This window comes from Daphnia pulicaria, unplaced genomic scaffold (assembly GCF_021234035.1).
Source record: "Daphnia pulicaria isolate SC F1-1A unplaced genomic scaffold, SC_F0-13Bv2 h1tg000068l, whole genome shotgun sequence".
Taxonomy (NCBI): domain Eukaryota; kingdom Metazoa; phylum Arthropoda; class Branchiopoda; order Diplostraca; family Daphniidae; genus Daphnia; species Daphnia pulicaria.
Genome location: NW_025804788.1, coordinates 15918 through 36277, shown reverse-complemented (window position 1 = coordinate 36277; position 20360 = coordinate 15918). Strand labels below are relative to the sequence as shown.

The 20360-nt window shown below is 38.9% G+C and overlaps 32 pseudogenes; all 32 read left to right on the top strand.

Annotated features, from left to right (window-relative positions):
* Positions 1-41: 41 nt before the first annotated feature.
* Positions 42-160, top strand: LOC124317953 (annotated as a pseudogene).
* Positions 161-573: 413 nt separating this feature from the next.
* LOC124317952 lies at positions 574-692 on the top strand (annotated as a pseudogene).
* Positions 693-1105: 413 nt separating this feature from the next.
* Positions 1106-1224, top strand: LOC124317951 (annotated as a pseudogene).
* Positions 1225-1637: 413 nt separating this feature from the next.
* Positions 1638-1756, top strand: LOC124317948 (annotated as a pseudogene).
* A 413-nt stretch (positions 1757-2169) lies between these two features.
* LOC124317947 lies at positions 2170-2288 on the top strand (annotated as a pseudogene).
* Positions 2289-2701: 413 nt separating this feature from the next.
* LOC124317946 lies at positions 2702-2820 on the top strand (annotated as a pseudogene).
* Positions 2821-3233: 413 nt separating this feature from the next.
* On the top strand, positions 3234-3352 carry LOC124317945 (annotated as a pseudogene).
* Positions 3353-3765: 413 nt separating this feature from the next.
* On the top strand, positions 3766-3884 carry LOC124317944 (annotated as a pseudogene).
* A 412-nt stretch (positions 3885-4296) lies between these two features.
* LOC124318156 lies at positions 4297-4415 on the top strand (annotated as a pseudogene).
* A 413-nt stretch (positions 4416-4828) lies between these two features.
* Positions 4829-4947, top strand: LOC124317943 (annotated as a pseudogene).
* Positions 4948-5359: 412 nt separating this feature from the next.
* LOC124318154 lies at positions 5360-5478 on the top strand (annotated as a pseudogene).
* A 413-nt stretch (positions 5479-5891) lies between these two features.
* LOC124317942 lies at positions 5892-6010 on the top strand (annotated as a pseudogene).
* Positions 6011-6422: 412 nt separating this feature from the next.
* LOC124318513 lies at positions 6423-6541 on the top strand (annotated as a pseudogene).
* Positions 6542-7024: 483 nt separating this feature from the next.
* On the top strand, positions 7025-7143 carry LOC124317941 (annotated as a pseudogene).
* Positions 7144-7556: 413 nt separating this feature from the next.
* Positions 7557-7675, top strand: LOC124317940 (annotated as a pseudogene).
* A 413-nt stretch (positions 7676-8088) lies between these two features.
* On the top strand, positions 8089-8207 carry LOC124317939 (annotated as a pseudogene).
* Positions 8208-8620: 413 nt separating this feature from the next.
* Positions 8621-8739, top strand: LOC124318192 (annotated as a pseudogene).
* Positions 8740-9151: 412 nt separating this feature from the next.
* On the top strand, positions 9152-9270 carry LOC124317937 (annotated as a pseudogene).
* Positions 9271-9682: 412 nt separating this feature from the next.
* On the top strand, positions 9683-9801 carry LOC124318108 (annotated as a pseudogene).
* Positions 9802-13460: 3659 nt separating this feature from the next.
* LOC124318502 lies at positions 13461-13579 on the top strand (annotated as a pseudogene).
* A 412-nt stretch (positions 13580-13991) lies between these two features.
* Positions 13992-14110, top strand: LOC124317936 (annotated as a pseudogene).
* Positions 14111-14522: 412 nt separating this feature from the next.
* On the top strand, positions 14523-14641 carry LOC124318491 (annotated as a pseudogene).
* Positions 14642-15053: 412 nt separating this feature from the next.
* LOC124318480 lies at positions 15054-15172 on the top strand (annotated as a pseudogene).
* A 412-nt stretch (positions 15173-15584) lies between these two features.
* Positions 15585-15703, top strand: LOC124318468 (annotated as a pseudogene).
* A 413-nt stretch (positions 15704-16116) lies between these two features.
* LOC124317935 lies at positions 16117-16235 on the top strand (annotated as a pseudogene).
* Positions 16236-16648: 413 nt separating this feature from the next.
* LOC124317934 lies at positions 16649-16767 on the top strand (annotated as a pseudogene).
* Positions 16768-17179: 412 nt separating this feature from the next.
* LOC124318456 lies at positions 17180-17298 on the top strand (annotated as a pseudogene).
* Positions 17299-17710: 412 nt separating this feature from the next.
* LOC124318444 lies at positions 17711-17829 on the top strand (annotated as a pseudogene).
* Positions 17830-18242: 413 nt separating this feature from the next.
* On the top strand, positions 18243-18361 carry LOC124317933 (annotated as a pseudogene).
* A 413-nt stretch (positions 18362-18774) lies between these two features.
* Positions 18775-18893, top strand: LOC124318753 (annotated as a pseudogene).
* Positions 18894-19305: 412 nt separating this feature from the next.
* On the top strand, positions 19306-19424 carry LOC124318432 (annotated as a pseudogene).
* Positions 19425-19836: 412 nt separating this feature from the next.
* On the top strand, positions 19837-19955 carry LOC124318421 (annotated as a pseudogene).
* Positions 19956-20360: the final 405 nt, after the last annotated feature.

The window sequence follows — 20360 nt, the reverse complement described above, 5'->3', positions numbered from 1 at the left end:
TCATCCATTGGGAATGGGAGGGTAAATTTTCATTTTTGAATGTCAACGGCCATATCACGTAGAACGCACCTGGTCTCGTCAGCTCCCAGAAGTTAAGTTACGTCGAGTTCCGTTAGTACTTGGAAGGGTGACCGCTTGGGAATACGGGATGTCGTTGGCGATGGATAGTTTGTTTTCAATAACAAATTTCTTGACATTTTTTTTCAATCACGATGGTTACCAGTCCAATTTCGTAGATGAAACATTTCAATGCCTTAGAGATAGGTTCAATTCATCTATAAGAATGATTCTGGATCAATTCCATTGAGAGTTTGTCAAATTTTATCGCGTTTTTTAATCGTGATGGTTACCAGTCCAAATTCGTAGATCAAAAATTTCAATGACATAGGGATAGGTTCAATTCATCTATAGGAATGATTCTGGATGAATTTCATTGCGAGTTTTTCAAAGTTGATCGCGCTTTTTATTCGCGATGGTTACCAGTCAAAATTCAATGAACAAACATTTCTGTCACTTTGAAGTGATTTTCTATTCATCCATTGGGAATGGGAGGGTAAATTTTCATTTTTGAATGTCAACGGCCATATCACGTAGAACGCACCTGGTCTCGTCAGCTCCCAGAAGTTAAGTTACGTCGAGTTCCGTTAGTACTTGGAAGGGTGACCGCTTGGGAATACGGGATGTCGTTGGCGATGGATAGTTTGTTTTCAATAACAAATTTCTTGACATTTTTTTTCAATCACGATGGTTACCAGTCCAATTTCGTAGATGAAACATTTCAATGCCTTAGAGATAGGTTCAATTCATCTATAAGAATGATTCTGGATCAATTCCATTGAGAGTTTGTCAAATTTTATCGCGTTTTTTAATCGTGATGGTTACCAGTCCAAATTCGTAGATCAAAAATTTCAATGACATAGGGATAGGTTCAATTCATCTATAGGAATGATTCTGGATGAATTTCATTGCGAGTTTTTCAAAGTTGATCGCGCTTTTTATTCGCGATGGTTACCAGTCAAAATTCAATGAACAAACATTTCTGTCACTTTGAAGTGATTTTCTATTCATCCATTGGGAATGGGAGGGTAAATTTTCATTTTTGAATGTCAACGGCCATATCACGTAGAACGCACCTGGTCTCGTCAGCTCCCAGAAGTTAAGTTACGTCGAGTTCCGTTAGTACTTGGAAGGGTGACCGCTTGGGAATACGGGATGTCGTTGGCGATGGATAGTTTGTTTTCAATAACAAATTTCTTGACATTTTTTTTCAATCACGATGGTTACCAGTCCAATTTCGTAGATGAAACATTTCAATGCCTTAGAGATAGGTTCAATTCATCTATAAGAATGATTCTGGATCAATTCCATTGAGAGTTTGTCAAATTTTATCGCGTTTTTTAATCGTGATGGTTACCAGTCCAAATTCGTAGATCAAAAATTTCAATGACATAGGGATAGGTTCAATTCATCTATAGGAATGATTCTGGATGAATTTCATTGCGAGTTTTTCAAAGTTGATCGCGCTTTTTATTCGCGATGGTTACCAGTCAAAATTCAATGAACAAACATTTCTGTCACTTTGAAGTGATTTTCTATTCATCCATTGGGAATGGGAGGGTAAATTTTCATTTTTGAATGTCAACGGCCATATCACGTAGAACGCACCTGGTCTCGTCAGCTCCCAGAAGTTAAGTTACGTCGAGTTCCGTTAGTACTTGGAAGGGTGACCGCTTGGGAATACGGGATGTCGTTGGCGATGGATAGTTTGTTTTCAATAACAAATTTCTTGACATTTTTTTTCAATCACGATGGTTACCAGTCCAATTTCGTAGATGAAACATTTCAATGCCTTAGAGATAGGTTCAATTCATCTATAAGAATGATTCTGGATCAATTCCATTGAGAGTTTGTCAAATTTTATCGCGTTTTTTAATCGTGATGGTTACCAGTCCAAATTCGTAGATCAAAAATTTCAATGACATAGGGATAGGTTCAATTCATCTATAGGAATGATTCTGGATGAATTTCATTGCGAGTTTTTCAAAGTTGATCGCGCTTTTTATTCGCGATGGTTACCAGTCAAAATTCAATGAACAAACATTTCTGTCACTTTGAAGTGATTTTCTATTCATCCATTGGGAATGGGAGGGTAAATTTTCATTTTTGAATGTCAACGGCCATATCACGTAGAACGCACCTGGTCTCGTCAGCTCCCAGAAGTTAAGTTACGTCGAGTTCCGTTAGTACTTGGAAGGGTGACCGCTTGGGAATACGGGATGTCGTTGGCGATGGATAGTTTGTTTTCAATAACAAATTTCTTGACATTTTTTTTCAATCACGATGGTTACCAGTCCAATTTCGTAGATGAAACATTTCAATGCCTTAGAGATAGGTTCAATTCATCTATAAGAATGATTCTGGATCAATTCCATTGAGAGTTTGTCAAATTTTATCGCGTTTTTTAATCGTGATGGTTACCAGTCCAAATTCGTAGATCAAAAATTTCAATGACATAGGGATAGGTTCAATTCATCTATAGGAATGATTCTGGATGAATTTCATTGCGAGTTTTTCAAAGTTGATCGCGCTTTTTATTCGCGATGGTTACCAGTCAAAATTCAATGAACAAACATTTCTGTCACTTTGAAGTGATTTTCTATTCATCCATTGGGAATGGGAGGGTAAATTTTCATTTTTGAATGTCAACGGCCATATCACGTAGAACGCACCTGGTCTCGTCAGCTCCCAGAAGTTAAGTTACGTCGAGTTCCGTTAGTACTTGGAAGGGTGACCGCTTGGGAATACGGGATGTCGTTGGCGATGGATAGTTTGTTTTCAATAACAAATTTCTTGACATTTTTTTTCAATCACGATGGTTACCAGTCCAATTTCGTAGATGAAACATTTCAATGCCTTAGAGATAGGTTCAATTCATCTATAAGAATGATTCTGGATCAATTCCATTGAGAGTTTGTCAAATTTTATCGCGTTTTTTAATCGTGATGGTTACCAGTCCAAATTCGTAGATCAAAAATTTCAATGACATAGGGATAGGTTCAATTCATCTATAGGAATGATTCTGGATGAATTTCATTGCGAGTTTTTCAAAGTTGATCGCGCTTTTTATTCGCGATGGTTACCAGTCCAAATTCAATGAACAAACATTTCTGTCACTTTGAAGTGATTTTCTATTCATCCATTGGGACTGGGAGGGTAAATTTTCATTTTTGAATGTCAACGGCCATATCACGTAGAACGCACCTGGTCTCGTCAGCTCCCAGAAGTTAAGTTACGTCGAGTTCCGTTAGTACTTGGAAGGGTGACCGCTTGGGAATACGGGATGTCGTTGGCGATGGATAGTTTGTTTTCAATAACAAATTTCTTGACATTTTTTTTCAATCACGATGGTTACCAGTCCAATTTCGTAGATGAAACATTTCAATGCCTTAGAGATAGGTTCAATTCATCTATAAGAATGATTCTGGATCAATTCCATTGAGAGTTTGTCAAATTTTATCGCGTTTTTTAATCGTGATGGTTACCAGTCCAAATTCGTAGATCAAAAATTTCAATGACATAGGGATAGGTTCAATTCATCTATAGGAATGATTCTGGATGAATTTCATTGCGAGTTTTTCAAAGTTGATCGCGCTTTTTATTCGCGATGGTTACCAGTCAAAATTCAATGAACAAACATTTCTGTCACTTTGAAGTGATTTTCTATTCATCCATTGGGATTGGGAGGGTAAATTTTCATTTTTGAATGTCAACGGCCATATCACGTAGAACGCACCTGGTCTCGTCAGCTCCCAGAAGTTAAGTTACGTCGAGTTCCGTTAGTACTTGGAAGGGTGACCGCTTGGGAATACGGGATGTCGTTGGCGATGGATAGTTTGTTTTCAATAACAAATTTCTTGACATTTTTTTTCAATCACGATGGTTACCAGTCCAATTTCGTAGATGAAACATTTCAATGCCTTAGAGATAGGTTCAATTCATCTATAAGAATGATTCTGGATCAATTCCATTGAGAGTTTGTCAAATTTTATCGCGTTATTAATCGTGATGGTTACCAGTCCAAATTCGTAGATCAAAAATTTCAATGACATAGGGATAGGTTCAATTCATCTATAGGAATGATTCTGGATGAATTTCATTGCGAGTTTTTCAAAGTTGATCGCGCTTTTTATTCGCGATGGTTACCAGTCCAAATTCAATGAACAAACATTTCTGTCACTTTGAAGTGATTTTCTATTCATCCATTGGGACTGGGAGGGTAAATTTTCATTTTTGAATGTCAACGGCCATATCACGTAGAACGCACCTGGTCTCGTCAGCTCCCAGAAGTTAAGTTACGTCGAGTCCCGTTAGTACTTGGAAAGGTGACCGCTTGGGAATACGGGATGTCGTTGGCGATGAATAGTTTGTTTTCAATAAAAAATTTCTTGAATTTTTTTTTCAATAACGATGGTTACCAGTCCAATTTCGTAGATGAAACATTTCAATGCCTTAGAGATAGGTTCAATTCATCTATAAGAATGATTCTGGATCAATTCCATTGAGAGTTTGTCAAATTTTATCGCGTTTTTTAATCGTGATGGTTACCAGTCCAAATTCGTAGATCAAAAATTTCAATGACATAGGGATAGGTTCAATTCATCTATAGGAATGATTCTGGATGAATTTCATTGCGAGTTTTTCAAAGTTGATCGCGCTTTTTATTTGCGATGGTTACCAGTCCAAATTCAAAGAACAAACATTTCTGTCACTTTGAAGTGATTTTCTATTCATCCATTGGGACTGGGAGGGTAAATTTTCATTTTTGAATGTCAACGGCCATATCACGTAGAACGCACCTGGTCTCGTCAGCTCCCAGAAGTTAAGTTACGTCGAGTTCCGTTAGTACTTGGAAGGGTGACCGCTTGGGAATACGGGATGTCGTTGGCGATGAATAGTTTGTTTTCAATAAAAAATTTCTTGAATTTTTTTTTCAATCACGATGGTTACCAGTCCAATTTCGTAGATGAAACATTTCAATGCCTTAGAGATAGGTTCAATTCATCTATAAGAATGATTCTGGATCAATTCCATTGAGAGTTTGTCAAATTTTATCGCGTTATTAATCGTGATGGTTACCAGTCCAAATTCGTAGATCAAAAATTTCAATGACATAGGGATAGGTTCAATTCATCTATAGGAATGATTCTGGATGAATTTCATTGCGAGTTTTTCAAAGTTGATCGCGCTTTTTATTCGCGATGGTTACCAGTCAAAATTCAATGAACAAACATTTCTGTCACTTTGAAGTGATTTTCTATTCATCCATTGGGATTGGGAGGGTAAATTTTCATTTTTGAATGTCAACGGCCATATCACGTAGAACGCACCTGGTCTCGTCAGCTCCCAGAAGTTAAGTTACGTCGAGTCCCGTTAGTACTTGGAAAGGTGACCGCTTGGGAATACGGGATGTCGTTGGCGATGAATAGTTTGTTTTCAATAAAAAATTTCTTGAATTTTTTTTTCAATAACGATGGTTACCAGTCCAATTTCGTAGATGAAACATTTCAATGCCTTAGAGATAGGTTCAATTCATCTATAAGAATGATTCTGGATCAATTCCATTGAGAGTTTGTCAAATTTTATCGCGTTTTTTAATCGTGATGGTTACCAGTCCAAATTCGTAGATCAAAAATTTCAATGACATAGGGATAGGTTCAATTCATCTATAGGAATGATTCTGGATGAATTTCATTGCGAGTTTTTCAAAGTTGATCGCGCTTTTTATTTGCGATGGTTACCAGTCCAAATTCAAAGAACAAACATTTCTGTCACTTTGAAGTGATTTTCTATTCATCCATTGGGACTGGGAGGGTAAATTTTCATTTTTGAATGTCAACGGCCATATCACGTAGAACGCACCTGGTCTCGTCAGCTCCCAGAAGTTAAGTTACGTCGAGTTCCGTTAGTACTTGGAAGGGTGACCGCTTGGGAATACGGGATGTCGTTGGCGATGAATAGTTTGTTTTCAATAAAAAATTTCTTGAATTTTTTTTTCAATCACGATGGTTACCAGTCCAATTTCGTAGATGAAACATTTCAATGCCTTAGAGATAGGTTCAATTCATCTATAAGAATGATTCTGGATCAATTCCATTGAGAGTTTGTCAAATTTTATCGCGTTATTAATCGTGATGGTTACCAGTCCAAATTCGTAGATCAAAAATTTCAATGACATAGGGATAGGTTCAATTCATCTATAGGAATGATTCTGGATGAATTTCATTGCGAGTTTTTCAAAGTTGATCGCGCTTTTTATTCGCGATGGTTACCAGTCAAAATTCAATGAACAAACATTTCTGTCACTTTGAAGTGATTTTCTATTCATCCATTGGGATTGGGAGGGTAAATTTTCATTTTTGAATGTCAACGGCCATATCACGTAGAACGCACCTGGTCTCGTCAGCTCCCAGAAGTTAAGTTACGTCGAGTCCCGTTAGTACTTGGAAGGGTGACCGCTTGGGAATACGGGATGTCGTTGGCGATGGATAGTTTGTTTTCAATAACAAATTTCTTGAAATTTTTTTTCAATAACGATGGTTACCAGTCAAATTTCGTAGATGACGTAGATAATAAAAAATTTCTTGAATTTTTTTTTCAATAACGATGGTTACCAGTCCAATTTCGTAGATGAAACATTTCAATGCCTTAGAGATAGGTTCAATTCATCTATAAGAATGATTCTGGATCAATTCCATTGAGAGTTTGTCAAATTTTATCGCGTTTTTTAATCGTGATGGTTACCAGTCCAAATTCGTAGATCAAAAATTTCAATGACATAGGGATAGGTTCAATTCATCTATAGGAATGATTCTGGATGAATTTCATTGCGAGTTTTTCAAAGTTGATCGCGCTTTTTATTCGCGATGGTTACCAGTCAAAATTCAATGAACAAACATTTCTGTCACTTTGAAGTGATTTTCTATTCATCCATTGGGAATGGGAGGGTAAATTTTCATTTTTGAATGTCAACGGCCATATCACGTAGAACGCACCTGGTCTCGTCAGCTCCCAGAAGTTAAGTTACGTCGAGTTCCGTTAGTACTTGGAAGGGTGACCGCTTGGGAATACGGGATGTCGTTGGCGATGGATAGTTTGTTTTCAATAACAAATTTCTTGACATTTTTTTTCAATCACGATGGTTACCAGTCCAATTTCGTAGATGAAACATTTCAATGCCTTAGAGATAGGTTCAATTCATCTATAAGAATGATTCTGGATCAATTCCATTGAGAGTTTGTCAAATTTTATCGCGTTTTTTAATCGTGATGGTTACCAGTCCAAATTCGTAGATCAAAAATTTCAATGACATAGGGATAGGTTCAATTCATCTATAGGAATGATTCTGGATGAATTTCATTGCGAGTTTTTCAAAGTTGATCGCGCTTTTTATTCGCGATGGTTACCAGTCAAAATTCAATGAACAAACATTTCTGTCACTTTGAAGTGATTTTCTATTCATCCATTGGGACTGGGAGGGTAAATTTTCATTTTTGAATGTCAACGGCCATATCACGTAGAACGCACCTGGTCTCGTCAGCTCCCAGAAGTTAAGTTACGTCGAGTTCCGTTAGTACTTGGAAGGGTGACCGCTTGGGAATACGGGATGTCGTTGGCGATGGATAGTTTGTTTTCAATAACAAATTTCTTGACATTTTTTTTCAATCACGATGGTTACCAGTCCAATTTCGTAGATGAAACATTTCAATGCCTTAGAGATAGGTTCAATTCATCTATAAGAATGATTCTGGATCAATTCCATTGAGAGTTTGTCAAATTTTATCGCGTTTTTTAATCGTGATGGTTACCAGTCCAAATTCGTAGATCAAAAATTTCAATGACATAGGGATAGGTTCAATTCATCTATAGGAATGATTCTGGATGAATTTCATTGCGAGTTTTTCAAAGTTGATCGCGCTTTTTATTCGCGATGGTTACCAGTCCAAATTCAATGAACAAACATTTCTGTCACTTTGAAGTGATTTTCTATTCATCCATTGGGACTGGGAGGGTAAATTTTCATTTTTGAATGTCAACGGCCATATCACGTAGAACGCACCTGGTCTCGTCAGCTCCCAGAAGTTAAGTTACGTCGAGTTCCGTTAGTACTTGGAAGGGTGACCGCTTGGGAATACGGGATGTCGTTGGCGATGGATAGTTTGTTTTCAATAACAAATTTCTTGACATTTTTTTTCAATCACGATGGTTACCAGTCCAATTTCGTAGATGAAACATTTCAATGCCTTAGAGATAGGTTCAATTCATCTATAAGAATGATTCTGGATCAATTCCATTGAGAGTTTGTCAAATTTTATCGCGTTTTTTAATCGTGATGGTTACCAGTCCAAATTCGTAGATCAAAAATTTCAATGACATAGGGATAGGTTCAATTCATCTATAGGAATGATTCTGGATGAATTTCATTGCGAGTTTTTCAAAGTTGATCGCGCTTTTTATTTGCGATGGTTACCAGTCCAAATTCAAAGAACAAACATTTCTGTCACTTTGAAGTGATTTTCTATTCATCCATTGGGACTGGGAGGGTAAATTTTCATTTTTGAATGTCAACGGCCATATCACGTAGAACGCACCTGGTCTCGTCAGCTCCCAGAAGTTAAGTTACGTCGAGTTCCGTTAGTACTTGGAAGGGTGACCGCTTCGGAATACGGGATGTCGTTGGCGATGGATAGTTTGTTTTCAATAACAAATTTCTTGACATTTTTTTTCAATCACGATGGTTACCAGTCCAATTTCGTAGATGAAACATTTCAATGCCTTAGAGATAGGTTCAATTCATCTATAAGAATGATTCTGGATCAATTCCATTGAGAGTTTGTCAAATTTTATCGCGTTATTAATCGTGATGGTTACCATTCCAAATTCGTAGATCAAAAATTTCAATGACATAGGGATAGGTTCAATTCATCTATAGGAATGATTCTGGATGAATTTCATTGCGAGTTTTTCAAAGTTGATCGCGCTTTTTATTCGCGATGGTTACCAGTCCAAATTCAATGAACAAACATTTCTGTCACTTTGAAGTGATTTTCTATTCATCCATTGGGACTGGGAGGGTAAATTTTCATTTTTGAATGTCAACGGCCATATCACGTAGAACGCACCTGGTCTCGTCAGCTCCCAGAAGTTAAGTTACGTCGAGTTCCGTTAGTACTTGGAAGGGTGACCGCTTGGGAATACGGGATGTCGTTGGCGATGGATAGTTTGTTTTCAATAACAAATTTCTTGACATTTTTTTTCAATCACGATGGTTACCAGTCCAATTTCGTAGATGAAACATTTCAATGCCTTAGAGATAGGTTCAATTCATCTATAAGAATGATTCTGGATCAATTCCATTGAGAGTTTGTCAAATTTTATCGCGTTATTAATCGTGATGGTTACCAGTCCAAATTCGTAGATCAAAAATTTCAATGACATAGGGATAGGTTCAATTCATCTATAGGAATGATTCTGGATGAATTTCATTGCGAGTTTTTCAAAGTTGATCGCGCTTTTTATTCGCGATGGTTACCAGTCAAAATTCAATGAACAAACATTTCTGTCACTTTGAAGTGATTTTCTATTCATCCATTGGGACTGGGAGGGTAAATTTTCATTTTTGAATGTCAACGGCCATATCACGTAGAACGCACCTGGTCTCGTCAGCTCCCAGAAGTTAAGTTACGTCGAGTCCCGTTAGTACTTGGAAGGGTGACCACTTGGGAATACGGGATGTCGTTGGCGATGGATAGTTTGTTTTCAATAACAAATTTCTTGACATTTTTTTTCAATCACGATGGTTACGATGGTTGTGATGGATCAAAAATTTCAATGACATAGGGATAGGTTCAATTCATCTATAGGAATGATTCTGGATAATAATAATAATAATAATAGTTTGTATTTATAAAGCGCTTTTTCCAATCAATTATGCTCAAAAGCGCTGATCAAGGGCAGGGATTACAATCATCAGTCGGGGTAAGCGAGTTTAAATAGATGGGTCTTCAGGCCGGCTCGGAAGTTCTCGATGGAGGGAGACATTTTTAGGTCGATGGGGAGGCTGTTCCAAATCTGGGGCGCTGCATAAGTGAAACTACGAGACCCGTACGCCCCCGGTAGCTTCACCGGAACCCCCAAATCACGTGAGATCTCACTATAATTCCTGAGGCGACGATTAACAGACCTTGGGGATACAAGTTTACATAGATACGATGGGGCAATACCATTAACACATTGATAGGCCAAGACAGCAATTTTGTACATCACACGCTGACGAATAGGCAGCCAATGAAGACTTTTCCGCTTGCACGTAATGTGCTCACACTTCTTAGTCTGAGTTACCAGACGGACAGCAGCATTCTGCACTAGTTGTAGTTTGTCAAGAAGGTAATCCGGAAGGCCATAGAAGAGGGAGTTTCCGTAGTCAAGATGCGGAATGACGAGGGCACAAACAAGCTGGTTACAGGCGGCTGCATCCAGAAATTTTCGAATGCGCGAAATGCGACGAAGATAATAGTACGCATTTCGGCAAGCAGTGTTGACCTGGCGCTCCATGTTTAAATGGGAGTCGACAATCACGCCCAAGTTTTTCACAAACGGAGAGGGAGTGATCGGCTCATCACAGATGTCCAGGGGCGACGATACCGGTTTGAATTTTCTGGAGCGGGCAGAGGAAGCAATCAGTACGTCAGTCTTACCGGCGTTCAGCTGGAGTTTGTTTTTAACCATCCATGAATTTGTGGACTTAACACAGTCAGACAGGCAGGAAAAAGCGGCACGCTGAGCAGAACCGTCGGCCAAGATCCGAAATCTTTTGTAAAGTTGGGTGTCATCCGCAAAGTAATGGCGCAGCACCTCAAACAGGGAGACAATGTCATCAAGTGGGCTGAGATACATAGTGAATAAAACTGGGCCAAGAACTGATCCTTGTGGGACGCCGAATAGTAAAGGCGATGGTGTTGAAGACTTCCCACTGATGCGGACTGACTGCTTCCGATTAGAGAGGTAAGAGCGAAACCAGTCAAGAACCACACCATTGAGCCCAAAACGGCACTCTAAGCAGCTCAGTAGCACAGAATGATCGATGGTGTCGAACGCCGCACTTAAATCCAAAAGCACCAATGCTGCACCATCCCCTTCGTCGACCGCCAGCAGAAGATCGTTCATAACTCGCAGTAGAGCTGTCTCAGTTGAGTGGTTAGCCCGATATGCCGATTGAACTGGCACCATCAAGTCGAGCGATAACATATGAGATGTTAACCTTCTGAGCACAACTCGCTCAAGAAGTTTAGACAAAAATGAGAGACCAGAAACAGGGCGAAAATTAGAAAGCTCCTCCGGGTTCAAAGAAGCTTTCTTCAGCAGTGGAGTAATCGAGGCAAGTTTCATAGAGTCAGGGAAGACACCACTAGACAATGAGAGATTGATAAGGCTAGCAAAAGGTTTAGCAAGAACATGAATAATCTTCTTCAGAATATTGGTGGGAACGGGATCGACAAAGGAAGACTTGGCCGGACATTTGTCAACAATTTCACAAATCTCGGCGGGTAAAACCAGCTCAAACACGGATAAGAAAGAATTCGGGGCGGATGAAGACGAGTCGGCTGAAGGGGCATTCTTGGCATCCAAGTTTGCACAAATGTTGACAATTTTCTCATCGAAGTATCGTCCAAACCGGTCAGTCAGGGTGGCCGGATCAGCATGCACGGGAAGCTTCGACACTTTGTCTCTCGATAGACATCGGTCCAGCAGCTGGAATAAGCCACGCCTGTCGTTACCCATTTCATCAATCTTCGATTTGAAGAACGAGGCCTTCGTGTCGTTCATCAATTTTCTCAATTGACGAATATGGTGGAGGAGGATGTCTTTATCGATCGTCAATCGCCGTCTTCGCCAAACCCGTTCCAGCTTCCGACACCGACGCCTTGCGGCAGAGATTTCACCACTAAACCACGGACTGGATGGTCGTACAATACACATCTTAGTCTTCATAGGGGCAAGCCTATCGAGACCAGCAGTCACTGCAGCATTATACTGCAGAAGAAGCCCGTCGATTGTCGATGCAGGATTGCAAACAAGAGGAGACCGAGAAATATCACTCGCCAGTTCATCAGCGTCAACCACAGAAAAACACCGATACGAGATTTTTTTCTTCAATAAGAGCGGTTTATGAGCTCTCACCACAGAAATGACGGCGAAATGATCACTGATTAAGTCAGACACAAAAGAATCATAGATAAAATCATCGGACGACCGAGTGATCACTAGATCCAAAGTATGACCATCAATGTGTGTGGCATCAACAATATGCTGAGTCAGACCAAAACTCACCAGCGTTGATAAAAACTTAGCTACCGCCGGCGAATCAGGCCGATCGACATGAATGTTAAAATCGCCCATTATCAGTAGTTTCCCCGTCGACGCAGACAAAAGTTCAAGGTACTCGGCAAATTCTTGTATGAAACATGGCAAACTCGACTTTGGTGGGCGATAAACAACCACTAGACGAACAACAACAGAGTTGACTGTCAGTGCCAGCGACATATACTCAAACGTAGTAGGGTGACTTTGTGGTACGCATTGGTGTTTGTCGGTAGCCACAATAGAATCACGATAGAGCACCGCAACGCCACCGCCACGATTAACACTATCACGAGACACTTGAACTATTGAGAAACCCTCTGGGCATAAAGCACGAGCATCGTCAGGACCGTCCGCCACCGAAAACTTCGTTTCCGTGATGACAAGGATATCGAGATTATTAGATTGGATGAAGTGAGCGATGAGAGGCACTTTGTTATTAGCCGAGTTTGCATTGATTAACCCAACGGGAAGAAATCTCTTGGCTGCTCTCGCTCTCCGTGCAGACTTTCCACTCCTACAGCCTCTGTGAGTTCGCCTAGAGGCAATGCCGAGACTACTGATGACACAATAGGCATCCGCGGGCAGCCGCAGGCTGGAAAGGGGGGATGAGCACAGATCAACAAGCTCGCTACGCAATAGCGCCGCGGGCATCAATGGCTGCACGTCGTGTGACAGATTGCAAATACACACGACACAAAGATTGTAGAAAAGTCGGCAAATACGCAACCAGTCAGAACAGAAATCCATCAATGTTGTCACACCACATTTAGACCCAAGCCAAGACAAAGACAGAACCAAATAAACACAAAATACTCCGAAAAAAACACATGTAATTCGACACAATGCCTAGACAGGTGCAGCCAGTACGGCGCGACCAGACGATTGAATGGATGAATTTCATTGCGAGTTTTTCAAAGTTGATCGCGCTTTTTATTCGCGATGGTTACCAGTCCAAATTCAATGAACAAACATTTCTGTCACTTTGAAGTGATTTTCTATTCATCCATTGGGACTGGGAGGGTAAATTTTCATTTTTGAATGTCAACGGCCATATCACGTAGAACGCACCTGGTCTCGTCAGCTCCCAGAAGTTAAGTTACGTCGAGTCCCGTTAGTACTTGGAAGGGTGACCGCTTGGGAATACGGGATGTCGTTGGCGATGGATAGTTTGTTTTCAATAACAAATTTCTTGAAATTTTTTTTCAATAACGATGGTTACCAGTCAAATTTCGTAGATGAAACATTTCAATGCCTTAGAGATAGGTTCAATGCATCTATAAGAATGATTCTGGATCAATTCCATTGAGAGTTTGTCAAATTTTATCGCGTTATTAATCGTGATGGTTACCAGTCCAAATTCGTAGATCAAAAATTTCAATGACATAGGGATAGGTTCAATTCATCTATAGGAATGATTCTGGATGAATTTCATTGCGAGTTTTTCAAAGTTGATCGCGCTTTTTATTTGCGATGGTTACCAGTCCAAATTCAAAGAACAAACATTTCTGTCACTTTGAAGTGATTTTCTATTCATCCATTGGGACTTGGAGGGTAAATTTTCATTTTCGAATGTCAACGGCCATATCACGTAGAACGCACCTGGTCTCGTCAGCTCCCAGAAGTTAAGTTACGTCGAGTTCCGTTAGTACTTGGAAGGGTGACCGCTTGGGAATACGGGATGTCGTTGGCGATGGATAGTTTGTTTTCAATAACAAATTTCTTGACATTTTTTTTCAATCACGATGGTTACCAGTCCAATTTCGTAGATGAAACATTTCAATGCCTTAGAGATAGGTTCAATTCATCTATAAGAATGATTCTGGATCAATTCCATTGAGAGTTTGTCAAATTTTATCGCGTTATTAATCGTGATGGTTACCAGTCCAAATTCGTAGATCAAAAATTTCAATGACATAGGGATAGGTTCAATTCATCTATAGGAATGATTCTGGATGAATTTCATTGCGAGTTTTTCAAAGTTGATCGCGCTTTTTATTCGCGATGGTTACCAGTCCAAATTCAATGAACAAACATTTCTGTCACTTTGAAGTGATTTTCTATTCATCCATTGGGACTGGGAGGGTAAATTTTCATTTTTGAATGTCAACGGCCATATCACGTAGAACGCACCTGGTCTCGTCAGCTCCCAGAAGTTAAGTTACGTCGAGTCCCGTTAGTACTTGGAAGGGTGACCGCTTGGGAATACGGGATGTCGTTGGCGATGGATAGTTTGTTTTCAATAACAAATTTCTTGACATTTTTTTTCAATCACGATGGTTACCAGTCCAATTTCGTAGATGAAACATTTCAATGCCTTAGAGATAGGTTCAATTCATCTATAAGAATGATTCTGGATCAATTCCATTGAGAGTTTGTCAAATTTTATCGCGTTATTAATCGTGATGGTTACCAGTCCAAATTCGTAGATCAAAAATTTCAATGACATAGGGATAGGTTCAATTCATCTATAGGAATGATTCTGGATGAATTTCATTGCGAGTTTTTCAAAGTTGATCGCGCTTTTTATTCGCGATGGTTACCAGTCAAAATTCAATGAACAAACATTTCTGTCACTTTGAAGTGATTTTCTATTCATCCATTGGGACTGGGAGGGTAAATTTTCATTTTTGAATGTCAACGGCCATATCACGTAGAACGCACCTGGTCTCGTCAGCTCCCAGAAGTTAAGTTACGTCGAGTCCCGTTAGTACTTGGAAGGGTGACCGCTTGGGAATACGGGATGTCGTTGGCGATGAATAGTTTGTTTTCAATAAAAAATTTCTTGAAATTTTTTTTCAATAACGATGGTTACCAGTCCAATTTCGTAGATGAAACATTTCAATGCCTTAGAGATAGGTTCAATTCATCTATAAGAATGATTCTGGATCAATTCCATTGAGAGTTTGTCAAATTTTATCGCGTTATTAATCGTGATGGTTACCAGTCCAAATTCGTAGATCAAAAATTTCAATGACATAGGGATAGGTTCAATTCATCTATAGGAATGATTCTGGATGAATTTCATTGCGAGTTTTTCAAAGTTGATCGCGCTTTTTATTCGCGATGGTTACCAGTCCAAATTCAATGAACAAACATTTCTGTCACTTTGAAGTGATTTTCTATTCATCCATTGGGACTGGGAGGGTAAATTTTCATTTTTGAATGTCAACGGCCATATCACGTAGAACGCACCTGGTCTCGTCAGCTCCCAGAAGTTAAGTTACGTCGAGTCCCGTTAGTACTTGGAAGGGTGACCGCTTGGGAATACGGGATGTCGTTGGCGATGGATAGTTTGTTTTCAATAACAAATTTCTTGAAATTTTTTTTCAATAACGATGGTTACCAGTCAAATTTCGTAGATGAAACATTTCAATGCCTTAGAGATAGGTTCAATGCATCTATAAGAATGATTCTGGATCAATTCCATTGAGAGTTTGTCAAATTTTATCGCGTTTTTTAATCGTGATGGTTACCAGTCCAAATTCGTAGATAAAAAATTTCAATGACATAGGGATAGGTTCAATTCATCTATAGGAATGATTCTGGATGAATTTCATTGCGAGTTTTTCAAAGTTGATCGCGCTTTTTATTTGCGATGGTTACCAGTCCAAATTCAAAGAACAAACATTTCTGTCACTTTGAAGTGATTTTCTATTCATCCATTGGGACTGGGAGGGTAAATTTTCATTTTTGAATGTCAACGGCCATATCACGTAGAACGCACCTGGTCTCGTCAGCTCCCAGAAGTTAAGTTACGTCGAGTTCCGTTAGTACTTGGAAGGGTGACCGCTTGGGAATACGGGATGTCGTTGGCGATGGATAGTTTGTTTTCAATAACAAATTTCTTGACATTTTTTTTCAATCACGATGGTTACCAGTCAAATTTCGTAGATGAAACATTTCAATGACATAGAGATAGGTTCAATGCATCTATAAGAATGATTCTGGATCAATTCCATTGAGAGTTTGTCAAATTTTATCGCGTTTTTTAATCGTGATGGTTACCAGTCCAAATTCGTAGATAAAAAATTTCAATGACATAGGGATAGGTTCAATTCATCTATAGGAATGATTCTGGATGAATTTCATTGCGAGTTTTTCAAAGTTGATCGCGCTTTTTATTTGCGATGGTTACCAGTCCAAATTCAAAGAACAAACATTTCTGTCACTTTGAAGTGATTTTCTATTCATCCATTGGGACTGGGAGGGTAAATTTTCATTTTTGAATGTCAACGGCCATATCACGTAGAACGCACCTGGTCTCGTCAGCTCCCAGAAGTTAAGTTACGTCGAGTTCCGTTAGTACTTGGAAGGGTGACCGCTTGGGAATACGGGATGTCGTTGGCGATGGATAGTTTGTTTTCAATAACAAATTTCTTGACATTTTTTTTCAATCACGATGGTTACCAGTCCAATTTCGTAGATGAAACATTTCAATGCCTTAGAGATAGGTTCAATTCATCTATAAGAATGATTCTGGATCAATTCCATTGAGAGTTTGTCAAATTTTATCGCGTTATTAATCGTGATGGTTACCAGTCCAAATTCGTAGATCAAAAATTTCAATGACATAGGGATAGGTTCAATTCATCTATAGGAATGATTCTGGATGAATTTCATTGCGAGTTTTTCAAAGTTGATCGCGCTTTTTATTCGCGATGGTTACCAGTCCAAATTCAATGAACAAACATTTCTGTCACTTTGAAGTGATTTTCTATTCATCCATTGGGACTGGGAGGGTAAATTTTCATTTTTGAATGTCAACGGCCATATCACGTAGAACGCACCTGGTCTCGTCAGCTCCCAGAAGTTAAGTTACGTCGAGTCCCGTTAGTACTTGGAAGGGTGACCGCTTGGGAATACGGGATGTCGTTGGCGATGAATAGTTTGTTTTCAATAAAAAATTTCTTGAAATTTTTTTTCAATAACGATGGTTACCAGTCCAATTTCGTAGATGAAACATTTCAATGCCTTAGAGATAGGTTCAATTCATCTATAAGAATGATTCTGGATCAATTCCATTGAGAGTTTGTCAAATTTTATCGCGTTATTAATCGTGATGGTTACCAGTCCAAATTCGTAGATCAAAAATTTCAATGACATAGGGATAGGTTCAATTCATCTATAGGAATGATTCTGGATGAATTTCATTGCGAGTTTTTCAAAGTTGATCGCGCTTTTTATTCGCGATGGTTACCAGTCCAAATTCAATGAACAAACATTTCTGTCACTTTGAAGTGATTTTCTATTCATCCATTGGGACTGGGAGGGTAAATTTTCATTTTTGAATGTCAACGGCCATATCACGTAGAACGCACCTGGTCTCGTCAGCTCCCAGAAGTTAAGTTACGTCGAGTCCCGTTAGTACTTGGAAGGGTGACCGCTTGGGAATACGGGATGTCGTTGGCGATGGATAGTTTGTTTTCAATAACAAATTTCTTGAAATTTTTTTTCAATAACGATGGTTACCAGTCAAATTTCGTAGATGAAACATTTCAATGCCTTAGAGATAGGTTCAATGCATCTATAAGAATGATTCTGGATCAATTCCATTGAGAGTTTGTCAAATTTTATCGCGTTTTTTAATCGTGATGGTTACCAGTCCAAATTCGTAGATAAAAAATTTCAATGACATAGGGATAGGTTCAATTCATCTATAGGAATGATTCTGGATGAATTTCATTGCGAGTTTTTCAAAGTTGATCGCGCTTTTTATTTGCGATGGTTACCAGTCCAAATTCAAAGAACAAACATTTCTGTCACTTTGAAGTGATTTTCTATTCATCCATTGGGACTGGGAGGGTAAATTTTCATTTTTGAATGTCAACGGCCATATCACGTAGAACGCACCTGGTCTCGTCAGCTCCCAGAAGTTAAGTTACGTCGAGTTCCGTTAGTACTTGGAAGGGTGACCGCTTGGGAATACGGGATGTCGTTGGCGATGGATAGTTTGTTTTCAATAACAAATTTCTTGACATTTTTTTTCAATCACGATGGTTACCAGTCAAATTTCGTAGATGAAACATTTCAATGACATAGAGATAGGTTCAATGCATCTATAAGAATGATTCTGGATCAATTCCATTGAGAGTTTGTCAAATTTTATCGCGTTTTTTAATCGTGATGGTTACCAGTCCAAATTCGTAGATAAAAAATTTCAATGACATAGGGATAGGTTCAATTCATCTATAGGAATGATTCTGGATGAATTTCATTGCGAGTTTTTCAAAGTTGATCGCGCTTTTTATTTGCGATGGTTACCAGTCCAAATTCAAAGAACAAACATTTCTGTCACTTTGAAGTGATTTTCTATTCATCCATTGGGACTGGGAGGGTAAATTTTCATTTTTGAATGTCAACGGCCATATCACGTAGAACGCACCTGGTCTCGTCAGCTCCCAGAAGTTAAGTTACGTCGAGTTCCGTTAGTACTTGGAAGGGTGACCGCTTGGGAATACGGGATGTCGTTGGCGATGAATAGTTTGTTTTCAATAACAAATTTCTTGACATTTTTTTTCAATCACGATGGTTACCAGTCCAATTTCGTAGATGAAACATTTCAATGCCTTAGAGATAGGTTCAATTCATCTATAAGAATGATTCTGGATCAATTCCATTGAGAGTTTGTCAAATTTTATCGCGTTATTAATCGTGATGGTTACCAGTCCAAATTCGTAGATCAAAAATTTCAATGACATAGGGATAGGTTCAATTCATCTATAGGAATGATTCTGGATGAATTTCATTGCGAGTTTTTCAAAGTTGATCGCGCTTTTTATTCGCGATGGTTACCAGTCCAAATTCAATGAACAAACATTTCTGTCACTTTGAAGTGATTTTCTATTCATCCATTGGGACTGGGAGGGTAAATTTTCATTTTTGAATGTCAACGGCCATATCACGTAGAACGCACCTGGTCTCGTCAGCTCCCAGAAGTTAAGTTACGTCGAGTCCCGTTAGTACTTGGAAGGGTGACCGCTTGGGAATACGGGATGTCGTTGGCGATGAATAGTTTGTTTTCAATAAAAAATTTCTTGAAATTTTTTTTCAATAACGATGGTTACCAGTCCAATTTCGTAGATGAAACATTTCAATGCCTTAGAGATAGGTTCAATTCATCTATAAGAATGATTCTGGATCAATTCCATTGAGAGTTTGTCAAATTTTATCGCGTTATTAATCGTGATGGTTACCAGTCCAAATTCGTAGATCAAAAATTTCAATGACATAGGGATAGGTTCAATTCATCTATAGGAATGATTCTGGATGAATTTCATTGCGAGTTTTTCAAAGTTGATCGCGCTTTTTATTCGCGATGGTTACCAGTCCAAATTCAATGAACAAACATTTCTGTCACTTTGAAGTGATTTTCTATTCATCCATTGGGACTGGGAGGGTAAATTTTCATTTTTGAATGTCAACGGCCATATCACGTAGAACGCACCTGGTCTCGTCAGCTCCCAGAAGTTAAGTTACGTCGAGTCCCGTTAGTACTTGGAAGGGTGACCGCTTGGGAATACGGGATGTCGTTGGCGATAGATAGTTTGTTTTCAATAACAAATTTCTTGAAATTTTTTTTCAATAACGATGGTTACCAGTCAAATTTCGTAGATGAAACATTTCAATGCCTTAGAGATAGGTTCAATGCATCTATAAGAATGATTCTGGATCAATTCCATTGAGAGTTTGTCAAATTTTATCGCGTTTTTTAATCGTGATGGTTACCAGTCCAAATTCGTAGATAAAAAATTTCAATGACATAGGGATAGGTTCAATTCATCTATAGGAATGATTCTGGATGAATTTCATTGCGAGTTTTTCAAAGTTGATCGCGCTTTTTATTTGCGATGGTTACCAGTCCAAATTCAAAGAACAAACATTTCTGTCACTTTGAAGTGATTTTCTATTCATCCATTGGGACTGGGAGGGTAAATTTTCAT